This window comes from Balaenoptera physalus (assembly GCF_965194825.1).
Source record: "Balaenoptera physalus genome assembly, chromosome: 14".
Classification (NCBI taxonomy): domain Eukaryota; kingdom Metazoa; phylum Chordata; class Mammalia; order Artiodactyla; family Balaenopteridae; genus Balaenoptera; species Balaenoptera physalus.
This window is the reverse complement of record NC_138893.1, coordinates 8,869,906-8,889,723: the sequence shown is the minus strand read 5'-3', so window position 1 is coordinate 8,889,723 and position 19,818 is coordinate 8,869,906. Positions and strand designations below refer to the sequence as shown.

Genomic DNA, 19,818 nt, shown 5'->3' with positions numbered 1-19,818 from the left:
GATAGTATTTGCTTATTTCTGTGTGTGTTCTAGTTAATAAAGTTTAATCATTTAGGTGATCCTATGCTTTTGCGTATTTGTTTCATTATACCTTAATTCAGAAACATTTTTTTAAAATTTATTTTTAAAATTTATTTATTTTTTAACATCTTTATTGGAGTATAATTGCTTTGCAATGGTGTGTTAGTTTCTGCTTTATAACAAAGTGAATCAGTTATACATATACATATGTCCCCATATCTCTTCCCTCTTGCGTCTCCCTCCCTCCCACCCTCCCTATCCCACCCCTCTAGGTGGTCACAAAGCACCAAGCTGATCTCCCTGTGCTATGCGGCTGCTTCCCATGGGAATAAAGACACAGACCTACTAGAGAATGGACTTGAGGATACGGGGAGGGGGAAGGGTAAGCTGTGACAAAGTGAGAGAGTGGCATAAACATATATACACTACCAAACGTAAAATAGAAACATTTTTGATGAACACTTTCTCCATTAAATTTTATTTTTGTGATGCCTAGTTTAATTTAAGGATTCCATTTCATAGAAGCACAGATATGAAGTGAAAAGTGACACAGTATAGTGGAAGGAGCTTTGGTTTTACAGTCTGTGAAATTTATTGATAATTCTTACTTTTTCAAATACTATTTTTAATAGTTATCATTTGTTGACAGGCATTGCTCTTGTTTAACACCATGAGTATATTAAGTGGCTTATTATTCGTATTACTATTTAGGAGAGTATATACAAAGATAACCTTGACTGTCCTTTCTGTCTTTTGGTTTAGCTGTTTCTGGGAGAATTGTAGAACCCTGTCCCTTTTGACTTTGGCTTGTAACCACTTGACTATCGGTGCCTTGTTGTTAGACAATTAGCAGCTTGAACCAAGAAACAAAAAGTAAAATTAAACCAATATTTGCCCCTTATATCCTGCTTTTTGGAGGAAATTTGTAATTTTGGTAATTCTGATTGGTATCATTCATTCACTTTACGTCATATATTTTCCTCATTATTATAGGTAATTGGTAGTTTTCTATAATTTCAATTACAACTGATGCTTTAAATATCTATAAAATTTACAATGTAATATTATAAATATTACTTATTATGAATGTCAGTCAGTTGTAATCATTTATTTAATGCAAACTTTGAACATTTATAAGATATACTTTATACGGCTCTGTGGATAGAAAGATGAATAATAGGTGATTTTTGTCATCAGTGGATTCACAGTCTAATGCAAGAATAGAAGGAAAGTTATAGTGCAGTATGATGTGTGTTATCATGGAAGTGTAGATATAGTGTTAGCTCAAGGAAGGGACTGAATTTGTGAAACTTGGCATTCTTTTGAGTGTTCTTTGGACTTGCTACATCATTTCTAAGACAAGTAGAAATAATATTAAAACTATTAATATAAAAATCACTTAAAATTTTTCTCCAAGGAACAACTTGGTCGCATTAGACTATTCTTTAGAATTCTATTAGAAACTAGTACTTGCCAAGAGGACTATGCATAATATGTCCAGAGATATTCCTAATATCTTTATGTTTCAGTTTACTGAAATGGTTTATTATTTTATATGAACTCCTAAGAGTGTTTCATATTTCTAAATTATATACTGTCTTGTAATTACAAAATACCACTGTGACTTAATTATTAATAGAGAGGTACATCAGACTCAGACATGTTCAGTTTTTATGAAAAATGAAGTTATAGACTATGGAGTATTATTATACAGTTGTACCATTCTTCTAATAAAACCTCTGCTTTTTTAAAGCATGTACTCTGACAGTATTCAAAAATGCATCAAGAAGTAACCAGCTAAATTTACTGGTAAATGAGGTGTTTTTTATTTTTAATACATTTTTTAAACATTGAAGCACCATAGATGAGTTTTTTAAAAATACATTTATCAAACATTGAAGTATCAATTTCAGGCAAGTAATCGCATTTAAGAACATTTTATATAAATGCAAGAGTAGAAGTTGAAGTTCAAGAAGTTGTGTGCTATATTCCATGGGGGTTAAGCATACAGATTCTAGAGCAAACTCCTTGAGTTAAATTCTTGGTAATCTTAGGAAAGCTGCTTAATGTTTCTGTACCTCAGTTTTCTCATCTATAAAGTGGGGGAAAAAATAGTGTCCCCTTCATAGTGCTGTTGTGAGAATCTAATAAGTCCATATAACTAATGTGTATAGAACATGCATGGCACACAGGAAGCACTATAGCTATGCTGTTATCTTATTATTGTGTTTGCTTTGGGAATGCAAATGTTTGCTCCAGACCAAATATTTGGTCCAAATATTAAAATCATATTTGGCCCAAGTATTAAAAAACATATTTGGTCCAAATACTAAAAGCAAAACAAACAAACAGCAATAAAACCCCCAGTTACCTCAAGGCTCCAGAGAGTTGACCAAAAGCAGACGTATTCTGGAGAGGAGTCAGACTTGGAAAATGGAATTGGTGCCACTGACTTTTACATTTTTTAAGGCTTTTAGCCTGGAGGCTGACAGAAGTTAGTGCTGTGTGGTAGTGAAAACTCTAAAAGAACATGCACAGTCTCTCTGAAGACAGAAAGTCAAGGAGTGATCCTGGAAAAGAGAAATCCAGAGAGAGGGAGCCCCAAATTCTGTGCATACACTCTGCTCAAGTCTCTGGCTGATGCCTAGCCACGTGTATGGGGGGCAGGTGTGAATTCAGTTACCACTGCTAAGGGCAACACTGCACTGAGGTTTGCACTGCCACCAAGCATTTTGCAGTTTGTGATTTGAGTCCCACCAAGTTGATTGCTTGTTAAAGCGAATACAATCAACGTTCTTCAGTGGTATATAGCAGAATCCAGAATCTCAACAATATGAAAGGACAGGATACAATTCACAATTGCTTAAAATATATAGAAGCATGCAAATGTGACCCAGTCTCAAGAGAGACGACTACCAAGAACAACCTGGAGATGACCTTACCAGACAAGGATTTAAAGCAGCTATTATGGCTGTGTTCAATGAAATCAAGGAAAATATGTTTACTGTGAACAAAAAGATTAAAAAAACTCAACGTATAAAAATTATTCAAAGAAACAAAATGGAATTTCTAGACCTGAAAACTACAGTATCTAAAAAGTTCACATAGCTAGTAAGTGGTAGGACTAGGGTACGAATTTATCTCCATTGGGCTCTGAAGTCTATGCTTTTAAGCTCTTTACTGTGGAGTATTCATGTAATAAGAGGAGAGCAGTGGGAGAGCCTAAGGGGATGTCACTACTAAAGCAGTGGGAAGAAGAGGAGGAGGACCCCATGGAAGGCTCTGGGAAGATGCAATCTGGGAGATAAGAGGAAAACTAGGAGAACATAGTTACAGAAGCCATGTGTATTAGTTTCTATGGCTGCTGTAACAAATGACTCCAAGCCTGATGGCTTAAAACACCGTGAACTTATTATCTTAAAGCTCTTGAGGTAAGAATTCTAAAACTTAGTCTCAGTGGGCTAAAATCAAGGTTTTGGCAGGACTGCATTAATTCTGGCGGCTCTAGGGAGGAATCTATTTCCTTGCCTTTTCCAGCTTATATTTTTGGCTGGTGACCCATGCTCCATCTTCAAAGCCAGCAACATACTATCATGTTACATATTCACAGGCTCTGTGGAATAGGATGTGGATGGTTTTGGGGTGCCACTATTTGGCCTACTACATCATGGAAGTGTAGAGTTTTCAGTAAGATGTTGTTGACAACATCAGTTGAAAATCAGAGAAATCTAGTTGAATAAGGACTGAAAAGTGTACTTTGGTTTGACAGGAGCCTGGTTTTCCTGCAAACTGATCAATATTATTTTCAGCCTATCTTATATATACATACTAATCCATAGATTCACGCATATTTTACATTGAAAAGACTTTATTCTCTAAGGAGTTTTCAGTATTTATTGGTTACTCCAAAAGTGGTGCTCAATATTTCTTTTATACTTATATTTAAATATATTTAATATTCTTTTATATTCTTATTCTTCTGGTATTTTGGTTCATGTTCACTACATCTAAAAGACTTATTTGTTCATGCTCTTGGGCGGATAGGCCAAGGATCAAAAATTAAGAGTTAATGTTGCATCCACCCTGGTTGAGTTTTATTTTCATCCTGATTTTTTTCCATTTGCCTTCTCTTCATTAAAGTGAATTGGGGTAGTGTGGAGGAAAAAGGAAGGGTTGGCAAACCTTGCTGTGGATCATATAATATAGATTGTATTCTGTATATTATTAAAAATAGGTTTCTCAGATGGCTGGGCTAATGATTCACTGGGGAAGAAATTGAACTTTACTTAAACACTTGATATTGTTCATCCATTTTCAAATATGTTACTGCTCTACACAGTCTAGGTCTCCATTGAAATACAGAATCAAACAATTAGGATATAAAATTGTGATTACACTTTTCAATACTCTCGGGGCAGTAGATATCTGCCTCTGAAGAGACCAGAGCCAAAGACTGAATGGGGCTACTTTTTAATAAAGAAAAATAATACCACACTCACAGTTTTTGTTTTTGTGTCAGCAAGATGCCTGCCTAGACTGTAGTAAGGAATCAATAAATTTTATATATTGATAATGTTAAAAGTCATTAGTGACACATAAAGCACAAGCAACAAAATAAAAACAGGTGGGACTACAACAAACTAAAAAGCTTCTGCACAGCAATAGAAACAACAAAGTGAAAAGACAACCTATGGGATGGGAAAAATATTTGCAAACCATATTATGTGATAAGGAGTTAATATCCAAAATATATTAAGAGCTCATGCAACTCAGTAGCAAAAACCAAATAATCAAATTAAAAATGGACAAAAGACCTGAACAGACATTTGTCCAAAGAAGATGTATGAAAGGCCAACAGATACATGAAAAGATGCTCAGCATCACTAGTCATTAGGGAAATGCAAGTCAAAACCACAGTGAAATATCACCTCATACCTGTAATGACCATCACCAAAAAGACAAAAGATAACAAATACTGGCGAGGTTGTGGAGGAAAGGGAATCCTTGTGCACTGTTGGTGGGATTGTAAACTGGTACAGCTACTACGGGAAACAGTATGGGGGATCCTCAAAAATTAAATACAGAACTACCGCATGATCCAGCAATTTCACTTCTGGGGGTATATCCAAAGGAAATGAAAACACTAACTTGAAAAGATATCTGCACCTCCCATGTTCATAGCAGAATTGTGATAGCCAAGACACGAAAACTGCCTAAGTGTCCATTGATGGATGAATGGATAAAGAAATTGTGGAATATCTGTATAGTGGAATATTATTCAGCCATTAAAAATGAGGAAATCCTGACATTTGTGACAACATGGATGGACCTTGAGCATATAATGTTAGGTGAAGTAAGACAGAGAAAGACAAATACCGTATGATCTTATTTGTGGAATCTAAAACAACAGCAACAAGAACAAAAACAAACTCAGAGAAAAAGAGATCAGATTTGTGGTTACCAGAGGCAGAGGGAGGAGGAATTGGAGGAAAGCAGTCAGAAGGTACAGACTTCCAGTTGTAAGATAAATAAGTACTACGGATATAATATACAGTATGATAACTATAGTTAGCACTGCTGTATGATATACAGGAAAGTTGTAAAGAGAGTAGATCCTAAGAGTTCTCATCACAAAGAAAAAATGTTTTTTTCCCCTTTTTAAAAATTAATTAATTTATTTGTTTTTATTTTTGGCTGTGTTGGGTCTTTGTTGCTGTGCGTGGGCTTTCTCTAGTTGCGGCGAGCGGGGGCTACTCTTCGTTGCAGTGCGCGGACTTCTCATTGTCATGGCTTCTCTTGTTGTGGAGCACGGGCTCTAGGCGTGCAGGCTCAGTAGTTGTGGCTCATGGGCTTAGTTGCTCTGCAGCACGTGGGATCTTCCCGGTCCAGGGCTTGAACCTGTGTCCCCTGCATTGGCAGGCAGATCCTTAACCATTGCGCCACCAGGGAAGTCCTTTTTCCCTTTCTTTGCTTTCTCTTTTTATTTTATCTACATGAGAGGACGGATTCTAACTAAAGTTATTGCGGTAATCATTTCACAATATATGTAAGTCAAATCATTATGCCGTACACCCTAAACTTACACCATGATATATGTCAATTATATCTCAATGAAACTGGGAAAAAGTAATTAGGGCCTATCATGCATGCAATATAAAAATACACTTAAATTTCCCTTGAAGTTTAAATTCCAGAACCATGTCAATCTCCTATTTTCATAACAGTAATAGAGTATAAAATGAAAGTACCTTCTTCATAATCCTTTTTTCCCCTGAAGATAACCACAGCTAAGATTGGCTTATATCCATCTAGAACATCATGTATAAAAAATATTTTTCCATAAACAGAATCATATTACAGACTATTGTATCATCTTCTACAACTTAATCATATATGGTTAAAAAAAATAAGGACACAAAAAGTCCAAAGGAAGAGAATCCAGGTTTAATTGAGCAGGGCTCTGGCTCAGATTTTCTATAATTCTCTTGACTCTGTTCTCTCTGTTTGTTTGGTTCTTAGGCTAGTTTCCCTCATGATTACAACAGGGCTGTATCATCATATCAGTGATGATATGCAAATTCAGCATCATCTCTGGGCACACAAAGCAGCTGACTTTCTTTGCTTTTGTTTATAAGAGTAAGGAGATTTTCCCAGAAACCTCCTGGTAGACTTCCCCTATGCCCACTGTCACATACTCATTGCCCATATTATTAACCAGCAAGGGGAAATGTGGCCAACACAACTGGCTCAGAGCATGGGGAGGGAGGGAAGAAAGGAATACCTCTACAAAACTGGATTTTTTGGGGAGAAGGAGGAGGGTTATACATGTAAATGAATGTTGGACGATTCCTAACGTTCTTTGCTACGATATATAGCAGACGTGGAGTTGGTACCCTTAAGCCTTATTTGGAAGTATTTATTTAGATTTGAGATCCTCCAGGTTCTTAAGCCAAACTAGATCTAGCAAGTTAAATCCTTACCTAGGAATAGAAATCAAAGTCTATGCTCAGTGGTCTCTGAAGCTGGGAAATGGAAAACCCATGTCTCTTCTCCACCCAACCGATTCATGCAGTATTCATTCCACGAAAGTGTGTTGAGTTGCTATTGTGAATTCTGGGCTGGTGATACAGGGATAAATAAGAAGGCATCCTTGCTCTTGAGGAATTTAGTGATCTAATAGTGAAAAGAAAAGGTAGATACACCATTGAATGTGGGTGAAGTGTGCTTTTGATAGTAAACAGTCCAGTGAGAGTACAGAGGAGGGAGCTCTTAAGTACTTTCCCATCACTACCTCCCCTATATGAAGGCACACATCCTATCATAAATGGCTGAGGTCCTCTACAGGTAAAAACAGTGAAAAGTTTAATGGATTAGTCTGTTTATATTGTAGGCAAGATGATGTTACTAGCTATTTATGTCGAAACTGAAATTCCCAATTAACTACTAATAACTTAACATTTTAGTTGAAGAGGCTGGGTTCTATTTGCCTTGCTGTTCACGAACATGCCTAGTAAAGCATAAATACTGCTTTTTGGGAACGGGGCTCTAAAGCTAATAAATTAACACATTTACTGACTGGGTGTGTTCGTTAGCCAGCATCTTGTCTAAAGCCTGTGTACATAATCATGTACCTGTCTTTCATCTGTGAAACTGGTGCAGTGATTTAGAAGGTGAATGGGATTATTATCTCCTAAAGGGCATATAGCTAAAAATATTCACTGAGCAACAACTATTTATCTACCACTTATGTGAATGTGGACATTTGTCTATGGTTGAGATATGCATCCTCTATTTGTAGACGTTTTCTGTTTTACTGTCTTTCTGTCCAGAAAGACTACTTCCTACTCTGAAGCTAAGTATACTACATACTGCTGTGTATTTGAATGATGTGGCTTCCAGAGACACCAGCACCAAACTCAATAAGGAGGTCAATTTAATCAACATGTAATTTAATCACCGTGCCATCATTATGCACTGTTTTAGATTATGACTCTTGAATGTATAGATTATTCTATTCTATTAGTATCATTCAATTTGAACATCTTCCTCAGATTTTTTGATATTTAAAATAAAAAATATTTTTCACGTGTAAATATTTGATAACAAGTGAATCAGATAGTAAATTTATGTGCTAGATTGTTCCTGAATTTACCAGTGATTTAAAGATATTCGTAACCTATTGAGCCAAACAGCCTCTAATTTTTATTCTCTTAAAGTAAACTGTATTTTCTTAAAACAGTCTAGTCTAATTTGACAGAATACATCCTCTTTCACTACTTTTTATCAAATACCACTTCCCCTTACTTCCTCGACCCCCTCACTAGCACTGTTTCTTTTTTTTTTTTAAATCACAAGGGGATTTTTCTCTGATATTTACTGTGGACCCTCGTTGAGTTCCTGGTGATAAATCTCACAGTATTGTGAGAGGCCCCATGATTGGATGCCCCTTGAGTTTTTTGTTTTGTTTTTTTAAATTTATGGCTGTGTTGGGTCTTTGTTTCTGTGCGGGGGCTTTCTCTAGTTGCGGCGAGCGGGGCCCACTCTTCATCGCGGTGCGCGGGCCTCTCACTGTCGCGGCCTCTCTTGTTGCGGAGCACAGGCTCCAGACGCGCAGGCTCAGTAGTTGTGGCGCACGGGCCTAGTTGCTCCGCGGCATGTGGGATCTTCCCAGACCAGGGCTCAAACCCGTGTTCCCTGCATTGGCAGGCAGATTCTCAGCCACTGCGCCACCAGGGAAGCCCACTAGCACTGTTTCTTACCTTGCTTGAGTTGTCTCCAAAGCATTTCCTTCCTTCTGACATACTATATATTTCTGTTTTTATTTTTATTTTTAAATAAGCTGTCTATCCCCATTAGAGTGTAAATCCCATGAGTGCAAAGTTTTTGATCTGTTGTGTTCACTGGCTTTACCAGTAACACCTAGGACAAAGCATGAGATGAACTAGATAATGAGGAAATATTTGCTGACTTGAGGGATTGCAAAATAGAATATATAAACCAAAAATTAAGGGGCTGAAAAGTGCCCCAAATTCTGCGTCTACTACTATGGTGACAGTTTTGAACCTAAGTAGAGCATTGACTGTTCAGTGCAGCTATTTTTCACCTTTCCCTTCTCTATTGCGAGAGAAAAGAAACATATTCAGAAGGGAAAATGAGAAAATAACCTTTTGGGGTTAGATAACCATGCATCCTTGTTTGTCTGGCACAGTTCAGGTTAACACCTGTCACAGCTTAATTCCTATTATCCCCCTTTCACTGTCCGTAGTGCCCCAGTCTGGGTGAGAAACTAAATGTCCATCCCCAGTCATGGTACCTTGGCGAATCATATAAAAGTTTCAGACGTGTTCCCCAGAAAAAATACAGGTAATTTCTACACATACAAAATCTTTCATATACTTTGAGATTTGAGGACTTAAAAGGAATCCAAGCCACTCTTTTGACTTGTAGCCACACACTCTCAGAATCTATACTTCTTTGCAACTAATCTCAAAGCTGTGAGAGAAAGACAGCGTCCGGTGGGATCTGTATAACTTCGAGACCAGATGGAACATTCTGACAGCGTGAGGTCAGTACTGGAGGTATGACCAGATGTGACTTCTCTGACTTCTGAGATAATGCTGATGCCGTTAGCTCTAAGACCCCAACAGAGCTGTGGTCGAGTTCTTTACTGGAACAGGAAACCTTAGAACTGTCCTTAGACCATTGACAGAGTAGTACAGAGAGCAGCACACCCAGGGCACACAGAATGGGCTCCATATTGTAGCGCACTGATTTCCATAGTTCTGGAGACAGTGAGCCTGGTGTGAGATAAGAAGAACCTATTGAAATGGTTGCGTGATCTGACATGAGAGAAAAGTGTACCAATGAGAGTAGACAGTGCAGACAGAGAGAAGTGATAGATAAATCACAGCAGAGACAACAAACGAAGCAACGTTAGGCCAGCAAAATTTAATACTTCATAAGCTGGAGTTACTTGCATTTGTTCACTCTACAGATGTACCATGAGTAACTTATGTTCCAAGCTCTGTGTAGAAGAAATGGTGAGGGAGAGCCTGAGGAGATAGGGGTGTTTCTTCCAGGACAGGACTTAAGTGGAATCTGTGCATTACAATATAAACTATAAATTTGGGGGAGAAGTGAAGGATTAAAAACGAGATTCCAGGGGCAAAGATAAAAACTGAGATTATCTTTACACACCCATGACCTGGAGATTTTGTTTTGTTTTCTTTCTAATGGTATTAGTGTGTATAACAGTTATGAGTAGGAAAATGGATTATATCACGTATTTAATCATGAGATACAGTCTCTATACTTCCAAAATGGATTTGAGGTGAATGCTACATAGTTATTTAAATTCAGTAAATTTGTAGTTAGTTTCACCATAAGGAGTTTTTGGTTCCTTTGAAAACTATTCAAGAATTGCTTAAGACGAAATCTGTGCACCAGGGGATTCAGCCAATAATTAGATCACCCTCATGGTGTTTTCTCAAGGACTGTTTTGATTATGGCTTCTTTCTAGGTTGAACTGTTGAACAACTGTTCCCTGAGCAGATTGTTCCTAATTTAATTGTTGCTAAGTGAACAATCAGTTTTCATGAAGGAACTTAAGCTTTAGTTTTCCTTTATGTCTAGCTTTAGTTAGCTTTTCATTCTGTCCATTCTCTATCCAAATTGGACTCACTCCCTGAACATGCTCTATTTTCCCCAGGTACATTACTCATATTCTTACCACACTAATTCCTCAACTTAGAATTCTGAGCCGTTCAAAAGTTTACCCTATCCTTCTATGCTTATGTCGAAGAAGGTGTCTTCCTTGAATTTTTTCATAATCCTTTCCACCAGAAGTAATATTTCTACTCATGGATCCATATCACTGGGTTTTTAAGTTTTTCTACATTTCTCTCATTTTATAATAATTATTTGGTATGTATTATATGTAATTTATTTACATTAGAATATGTTTTTTTAGAGCAGCTTGAGATTTACAGAAAACTGTCGGAAAAAGTCCCATAACCTTTCCCCTCCCCTACATCCTTTATTATTATAATACCTTGCATTAGTGTGATATATTTGTTATAATTGACAAACATTATCACTCAGAGCTCATAGTTTACATTAGGGCAGATATTGACAAATCATTATCATTCAGATTTCATAGTTTACGTTAGGGTTCACTCTTTGTGCTGTGCATTCTAAAAGTTTTGACAAATACATCCATTACTGGTGTTGTACAGAATAGTTTCACTGCCCTAAAAGTCCTGTGTGCTTCACCTCTTCATGCCTCCCTCCCGTCTAACCACTGATCTTTTTACTGTCTCTCCATAGTTTTGCATTTTCCATAATGTCATATACTTAGAATCATACAGTATGCAGCCTTATTATTCTGGCTTTTTTCACATAGTGATATGCATTTAAGCTTTCTCTATGTCTTTTCCTAGCTTGATAGCTTGTTTCTTTTTATTACTGAGTAATATGCCATTGCCTGGTTGTACAGCAGTTTGTTTATCCATTTACCTATTGAAGAATATCTTGGTTACTTCTAAGCTTTGGCAATTATGAATAAAGCTGCTATAAACTCACGTGCAGGTTTTCATGTAGACATAAGCTCCCAGCTCCTTTGGGTAAATACTAAGGAAAGAGATTGCTTAGTCATATGTTAAGAGTATGATTACTTTTGTAAGAGACTGCCAAACTGACTTTCAAAGTGTCTGTAGCATGTGGCATTCCCTGAATGAATGAGAGTTCCAGTTGCTCCACATCCTCATCAGCATTTGGTGGTGTCAATTTTTGGATTTTAGCCATTCTCACAGTTGTGTAAATGGTAACTTATTGTTATTTTAATTTGCAAGCTCCTGATGACATATGATGTAGACCATCTTTTCATATGCTTATTTGCCATAATGTCTTTTTTTGTGAGGTGTCTATTGAGATCTTTTGCCAAATTTTAAATTGGGCTGTTTATTTTCATATTGTTAAGTTTTTAAAATTGAAGTATAGCTGATATACAGTGTATTAATTTCTGCTGTACAGCAAAGTGATTCAGTTACATACATACATATATATATATATATATATTCTTTTTCATATTCTTTTCCGTTATGGTTTATCACAGGATATTGAATATAGTTTCCTGTGCTATACAGTGGCACATTGTTATTTATCCATTCTCTATATAATAGTTTGCATCTGCTCATCCCAAACTCCCAGTTTATCCCTCCTCCATCCTCCCTCCCCCTTGGCAACCACAAGTCTGTTCTCTATGTCCGTGAGTCTGTTTAGTAGATAAGTTCATTAGTGTCATGTTTTAGGTTCCACACATAAGTGATATCATATGGTATCTGTCTTTCTCTTTCTGACTTGACTTTACTTAGTATGATATTCTCTAGGTCCATCTATGTTGTTGCAAATGGCATTAGGTCATTCTTTTTTGTAAGTGAGTAGTATTCCATTGTATATCATATTGTTGAGTTTTAAGAGTTCTTTGTATATTCTGACTACCAGTCTTTTATCATATATATGTTTTGCAAAGATTTTCTCCCAGTTGTGGGTTGACTTTTAATTCAGCTAACAGTGTTTTTCACAGAGCAGAAGACTTAATTTTCATGAAGTTCAACTTAACAATTTTCCTTTTATGGATCATGCTTTTGGTGTTGTACCTAAAAAGTCATTGCTAAACCCAAGGTCACCCAGATTTTCTCCTATGTTATCTTCTAGGAGTTTTACAGTTTTGTGTGTTATATTTAGGTCTGTGATCCATTTTGAACTCATTTTTGTGGCAGGTTTAAGATCTGTCTAGATTCTTTTTTTTTTTTTAACATCTTTACTGGAGTATAATTGCTTTACAATGTTGTGTTAGTTTCTGCTCTGTAACAAAGTGAATCAGCTATGTGTATACATATATCCCCATATCTCCTCCCTCTTGCCTCTCCCTCGCACCCTCCCTATCCCATCCCTCTAGGTGGTCACAAAGCACCAAGCTGACCTCCCTGTGCTATGTAGCTGCTTCCCACTAGCTATCTGTTTTACATTTGGTAGTGTATATATGTCAATGCCACTCTCTCACTTCATCCCAACTTACCCTTCCCCCTCCCCATGTCCTTAAGTCCATTCTGTACGTCTGTCTTTATTCCTGTCCCATCCCTAAGTTCATTAGAACCATTTTTTTTTTATTTTTTAGATTCCATATATATGTGTTAGCGTATGGTATTTGTTTTTCTCTTTCTGACTTACTTCACTCTGTATGACAGACTCTATGTCCATCCACCTCACTACAAATAACTCAGTTTCGTTTGTTTTTATGGCCGAGTAATACTCCATTGTATGTATGTGCCACATCTTCTTTATCCATTCATCTGTCAGCGGACACCTAGGTTGCTTGCATGTCCAGGCTATTGCAAATAGTGCTGCAGTGAACATTGTGGTACATGACTCTTTTTGAATTATGGTTTTCTCAGGGTATATGCCCAGTAGTAGGATTGCTGGGTCATATGGTAGTTCTGTTTTTAGTTTTTTAAGGAACCTCCATACTGTTCTCCATAGTGGCTGTATCAATTTACATTCCCACCTACAGTGCAAGAAGGTTCCCTTTTCTCTACACCCTCTCCAGCATTTATTGTTTCTAGATTTTTTTGATGATGGCCATTCTGACCGGTAAATGGTGATACCTCATTGTACTTTTTTTTTTTTTTTTTTTTCCAATAAAGACTGCTGTATTGCTGCATGACAGTCATGAAACGCAGCTGCACAGGGACCTTACCACACCGCGCAGAGGCTGGTTCACGGGACCTTGTGATCCTATTAATGGGCCTCTCTGTTGTAATTAACACAGGCCGCGGGACCAAAAGTTCCCCTCGGCCCTTCTGAAAATGTTCGGGAATGGTAGTGCAGGAAGGTAATACACACTTTCTGCATTTCTGCCCTGCAGTGCAGCAGTTGTTGCCGTTGGGAGTCACTGTGCTAATTCTCTTAGGTCATTTTTCCCTTTAGTTGTTCTGACTACCTCCAAGCGCTCCATGGCTGCACGCTTGTCTCACTGGAAAATGCACAGCCCCAATTCTGTGCAGGGACGACGCAAAGCAGAGTGTGATGCATCTCTCTGGAGCATCAAGTTTATTAACTAGAATTGGAAGAACCAAGGAGTTCTTGGAACAAGAACTATCCCCCTCCCCCACCCACACGGAAGACAGAAGAGTAGGGGAGGGGAGACGTGCCCCAGGAATGACAGTCCAGTCTCTCAAGTTTCACCCAGGTGGGGGTTGAGGGGCAGACCTGCAGCCACGGTGGCCTCGCTTTCGGTCGCCCGGGCTGCTCCGGACCATCCTCTGAGCTGGCCAGGGTCTTGGATACGATGCTTCTGAAGGCCGTGCAGAGAACACACTCCTCTTCCCCTGCACCGGGCCCCAGGGAGCGCGGCGGCCTGACCTTCCTGCCTCGGTCATCCATGGGGTTCACATGGGCTCACTTTATTATGACGCCTCATGCTGGGCAGCTTGCAACAAAGATGTTTCAAAATAAAGTTCCAGATTCTCCCAGCCACCCCTTGCTTTTTCTGGCTGTGGCCAGAGAGAGTGGATGAGGACACACTCTCAGGCTGCCCAGCGTGGGAGGACCTTCCAGTGTTGGACACACCCAGGGGGCAGCTGCTTCCCTCTGGGGCTCCAATCCCGCTGCTGCTGGAGGTGGATGTCCCAGTGCCACACTGGGGGGCTGGGCTGGGGGTGGCAGTCCTCGCCTGCAGGCTGGGTGGGGGACAGGCAGACTCGCCGGTCTTCTGCCCTGCCTGCTGCTCTTCCTGCAGCTGCACATCGTTTCTGTGGTAGAGCCACCTGGTTTGCAGGGAGGACACCACAGGGCTTGGAGAAGGCTCAAGTTCACTGCCACGGAGGTCCCCGCAAGAGAAGGGCTTCAGAGTTATGATGGAGACCTCCACCTTGGGTTTCTTGGCGCTCACACGGCCTGTCCCAGTGTCCTGGATCTGGTCGCAAGTCAAGCCCGGAGTCCTCACCATTGTCACCTCCCGGTCCTCTGCACAGGGTGGCTGGAGTGGCTTCTTCTGGCCCATCTTGACCCATGGATGCTTCATGAGGTCAGGTAAGGTGCCTCTGTCCCTGGGGTTGAGGGCAATCATTTTTTGTAACAGATCCCTTATCTTCAAAGACAGATAAGGTGGGATGGGGTATTGCCCTTGTAGGATTTTCTTCCGCAGCTCCTGGAAGTCTTTTCCCACAAAGGGCCGGGACCCAGTTACCATGGTGTACAGCACTACTCCCAGGCTCCACACGTCCACCGCAGGGCTGCTGTACCTCTGCCCCAGGAGGAGTTCCGGGGCAGCATAAGGGGCTGTGCCGCAGATCGTGTCCAGTGGGAAAATGTCATCACACTTGTTGCTGAGGCCAAAGTCTGTAAGTTTGATATTCATCTTGGAATCAAAGAGGAGGCTCAGTGGCTTCAGGTCCCGATGCACGATGCCCCTCCAGTGGCAGTGCTGCAGGGCGGAGACCAGCTGCTGGAACGGGCCTCGGGCCTGCGCCTCTGTCATACGGCCATGGATCTTCAAATAGCGGTATATGTCCCCCCCACTGAGGTACTCCATCACCACGAAAAACGTCTCCTCTGTGTCAATCACCTCCAGCAGTTTTACAATATTGGGGTGATTCAGAGCCTTCAGACTGCACACTTCCCGGAAAAGTGCCTGGACACTTGAGAAGCTCTGACGCCTTTTCTTTATGACCTTCACAGCCACCTGTGTCCCGGTCAGAATGTGCCGGGCCAACTTCACTTTACCGAAGGTGCCTTCACCAATGGTGTGGAGGATCTGGAAGTCATCAATATGAGCCTTCTTGTCAGCAGATTTGGCTGTGAGGCCCTGCATCCTGGTGATCTGCTAACTACACTGACTGACAGCACTACCTAGCAACGCTAACTATGCTAACTAACAATGCTAACTGTACTAACAGGGCTAAGTGTGCTGTCTCTACTAACAATGCTAACTACGCTAACTGTACCAACAGTGCTAACTAGTACTAACTACACTAACTATGCTAATCAAGTATCAACTATACCAACAATACTCACTATGCTAACTGCAGAAAGAACAATGACACAAATAAAAAAGAGTAGAGAAAAGAGAAACGAAAATCAACAAAATGGCAGAAACAAGGAAAACACAAGCTAACTGTAGGTCCAAGGCCGTCAGGTCACCAAAAGCAGCTTCCTGGGCTCTAAGGACCAAAAACCTGGGCCTACCTTTCTCTTTCATAGGGCTTTGTGAAGTACATCACAATGGTGCACTCTGAGGTCAGAGCAAGAAATGGACCCATCACCGCTGGGGATACACCACAGTGGTTTTCTCACTTTTTGAGTTCAAGGCCCCTTTACACTTAGGAAAAAGGATCCCAAAGAAATTTTTCTTTACGTGTCTTATTAGATATTGGTATTCACTTTGTTATAAATAAAAATCTGCAGGATACTTCAGTGGCCTTTTTATTTCTAGTTTGAAAATGTGTAATAATTTTAGAGACCTCATAATGTCTACACTTGAAATGTTCAATTCCTTTTCCTTAAATTCTGGTCTCAAAATAACGTTACAACTTAACTGACTTCACGATACTATACAAAATGTTCTGTTGCATAAGACATGATACGGTACATTATGAAAGTCTATGAAGCTGAGAGAAGGTTTGCCAGGAAGGTCATTGAGCAGATTTCTCATCAGGAGCCTCGGAGGCCAGATGGCATGACTCAATGTACTTGAAGTGTTGAAGGAAAGAAACCGTCAACCAAGAATCCTATATCTAGCAAAACTTTCCTTCGAAAATGAGGGAGAAATCAAGACATTCCCAGTTAATCAAGAGTTGAGAGAGTTCTTAACCACCAGACCCGCCTGCCACAGGGAGTTCTTCAGGTTGGAGTCAAGGACCCTGGACAGTAGCTCAAAGCCTTATGAAGAAATAAAGACCTCTGGTAAAAGTAGACAGACGGGCGACGAGAAAAGCTAGTACTGTTGTAACTTTGGTTTGTAGCTCCATTTTTTGTCTTCTATTTCATTTAAGAGACTAATATATAATAAAACACACACATACAAATAAAAAAAAAAAAAAGATCACCTCTTCACTTAGAAAAGTTACTTCACCCCCACTTTAGCCTAACTTTGGGAATTTCCATCAACAACATTCTTCTTTCCACTGTAGGAAGCAACGCTGCCAGAAGCTATGGCAAGCAGAGCCTCTTCTAAAATGCCTTTGATGACTGCAGCAACATGGATGCAACTAGACATTATTAAGTGAAGTAAGTCAGAAAGAGAAAGACAAATACCATGTGATACCACTTACATGTGGAATCTAAAGTATGGCACAAATGAACCTATCTATGAAACAGCAACAGACTCACAGACATAGAGAACAGACTTGTGGTTGCCAAGGAGGAGGGGGGTGGGAGAGGGAAGGGCTGGGAGTGTGGCATTAGCAGATGTAAACTATTATATATAGGAGGGATAAACAACAAGGTCCTACTCTACAGCACAGGGAACTAGAGTCAATATCCTGTGATAAATGGTAATGGATTTGCATTTCTCTAATGATTAGTTATGTTCAGCATCCTTTCATATGTTTTTGGGCAATCTGTATATCTTCTTTGGAGAAATGTCTATTTAGGTCTTCTGCCCATTTTTGGATTGGGTTGTTTGTCTTTTTGTTATTGAGCTGCATGAGCTGCTTGTAAATTTTGGAGATTAATCCTTTGTCAGTTGCTTCATTTGCAAATATTTTCTCCCATTCTGAGGGTTGTCTTTTCATCTTGTTTATGGTTTCCTTTGCTGTGCAAAAGCTTTTACGTTTCATTAGGTCCCATTTGTTTATTTTTGTTTTTATTTCCATTTCTCTAGGAGGTTGGTCAAAAAAGATCTTGCTGTGATTTATGTCGAAGAGTGTTCTTCCTGTTTTCCTCTAAGAGTTTGATAGTGTCTGGCCTTACATTTAGGTCTTTAATCCATTTTGAGTTTATTTTTGTGTATGGTGTTAGGAAGTTTTCTAATTTCATTCTTTTACATGTAGCTGTCCAGTTTTCCCAGCACCACTTATTGAAGAGGCTGTCTTTTCTGCACTGTATATTCTTGCCCTCTTTATCAAAGATAAGATGACCATATGTGTGTGGGTTTATCTCTGGGCTTTATATTCTGTTCCATTGATCTGTATTTCTGTTTTTGTGCCAGTACCATACTGTCCTGATTACTGTATCTTTGTAATATAATCTGAAGTCAAGGAGCCTGAGTCCTCCAGCTCCGTTTTTCTTTCTCAAGGTTGCTTTGGTTATTCAGGGCCTTTTATGTTTCCATACAAATGTGAAATTTTTTGTTATAGTTCTGTGAAAACTGCCATTGGTAGTTTGATAGGGATTGCATTGAATCTGTAGATTGCTTTGGGTAGTATAGTCATTTTCACAGTGTTGATTCTTCCAATCCAAGAACATGGTATATCTCTCCATCTGTTGGTATCATCTTTAATTTCTTTCATCAGTGTCTTATAGTTTCCCGCGTACAGGTCTTTTGTCTCCTTAGGAAGGTTTATTCCTAGGTATTTTATTCTTTTTGTTGCAGTGGTAAATGGGAGTGTTCCTTAATTTCTCTTTCGTATTTTTCATCATCAGAATGCAAGAGATCTGTGCATTAATTTTGTATCCTGCTACTTTACCAAATTCATTGATTAGCTCTAGTAGTTTTCTGGTAGCATGTTTAGAATTCTCTATGTATAGTATCATGTCATCTGCAAGCAGTGACAGCTTTACTTCTTCTTTTCCAGTTTGGATTCCTTTTATTTCTTTTTCTTCTCTGATTGCTGTGGCTAAAACTTCCAAAACTATGTGGAATAATAGTGGTGAGAGTGGGCACCCTTGTCTTGTTCCTGATTTTAGAGGAAATGGTGTCAGTTTTTCACCATTGAGAACAATGTTGGCTGTGGGTTTGTCATATATGGCCTTTATTATGTTGAGGTAAGTTCTCTCTATGCCTACTTTCTGGAGAGGTTTTAATCATAAATGGGGGTTGAATTTTGTCAGAAGCTTTTTCTGCATCTATTGAGATGATCATATGGTTTTTTTCCTTCAGTTTGTTAATATGGTGTATCACATTGATTTGCATATATTGAAGAATCCTTGCATTCCTGGGATAAACCTCACTTGATCATGGTGTATGATCCTTTTAATGTGCTGTTTGATTCTGTGTGCTAGTATTTTGTTGAGGATTTTTGCGTCTGTGTTCATCAGTGATATTGGTCTGTAGTTTTCTTTTTTTGTGACATCTTTGTCCGGTTTTGGTATCAGGGTGATGGTGGCCTCATAGAATGAGTTTGGGAGTGTTCCTCCCTCTGCTATATTTTGAAAGAGTTTGAGAAGGACAGATGTTAGCTGTTTTCTAAATACTTGATAGAGTTCTCCTGTGAAGCCATCTGGTTCTGAGCTTGTTTGTTTGTTGGAAGATTTTTAATCACAGTTTCAATTTCAGTGCTTGTGATTGGTCTGTTTATATTTTCTGTTTCTTCCTGGTTCAGTCTCGGAAGGTTGTGCTTTTCTAAGAATTTGTCCATTTCTTCCAGGTTGTCCATTTTATTGGCATATATTTGCTTGTAGTAATCTCTCATGATTCTTTGTGTCTCTGCAGGGTCAGTTGTTACGTCTCCTTTTTCATTTCTAATTCTGTTTATTTGAGTTTCCTCCCTATTTTTCTTGATGAGTCTGGCTAGTGGTTTATCAATTTTGTTTATCTTCTCAAAGAACCAACATTTAGTTTTATTGATCTTTGCTATT

The 19,818-nt window shown here is 39.1% G+C and overlaps 1 protein-coding gene and 1 long non-coding RNA gene across 2 annotated transcripts in view; one reads left to right on the top strand and one right to left on the bottom strand.

Moving 5' to 3' along the window:
• Positions 1-19,818, top strand: part of RYR2 (ryanodine receptor 2) — a 732,481-nt gene that overhangs the window by 263,314 nt on the left and 449,349 nt on the right. The gene's annotated exons all lie outside the window — the stretch shown is intronic.
• Positions 5,699-19,818, bottom strand: part of LOC309643169 — a 241,475-nt gene continuing 227,355 nt past the window's right edge. Inside the window, exon 2 of the long non-coding RNA XR_014253603.1 lies at positions 5,699-5,982. This is a non-coding gene — a long non-coding RNA (uncharacterized lncRNA). The remainder of the gene's footprint in view (positions 5,983-19,818) is intronic.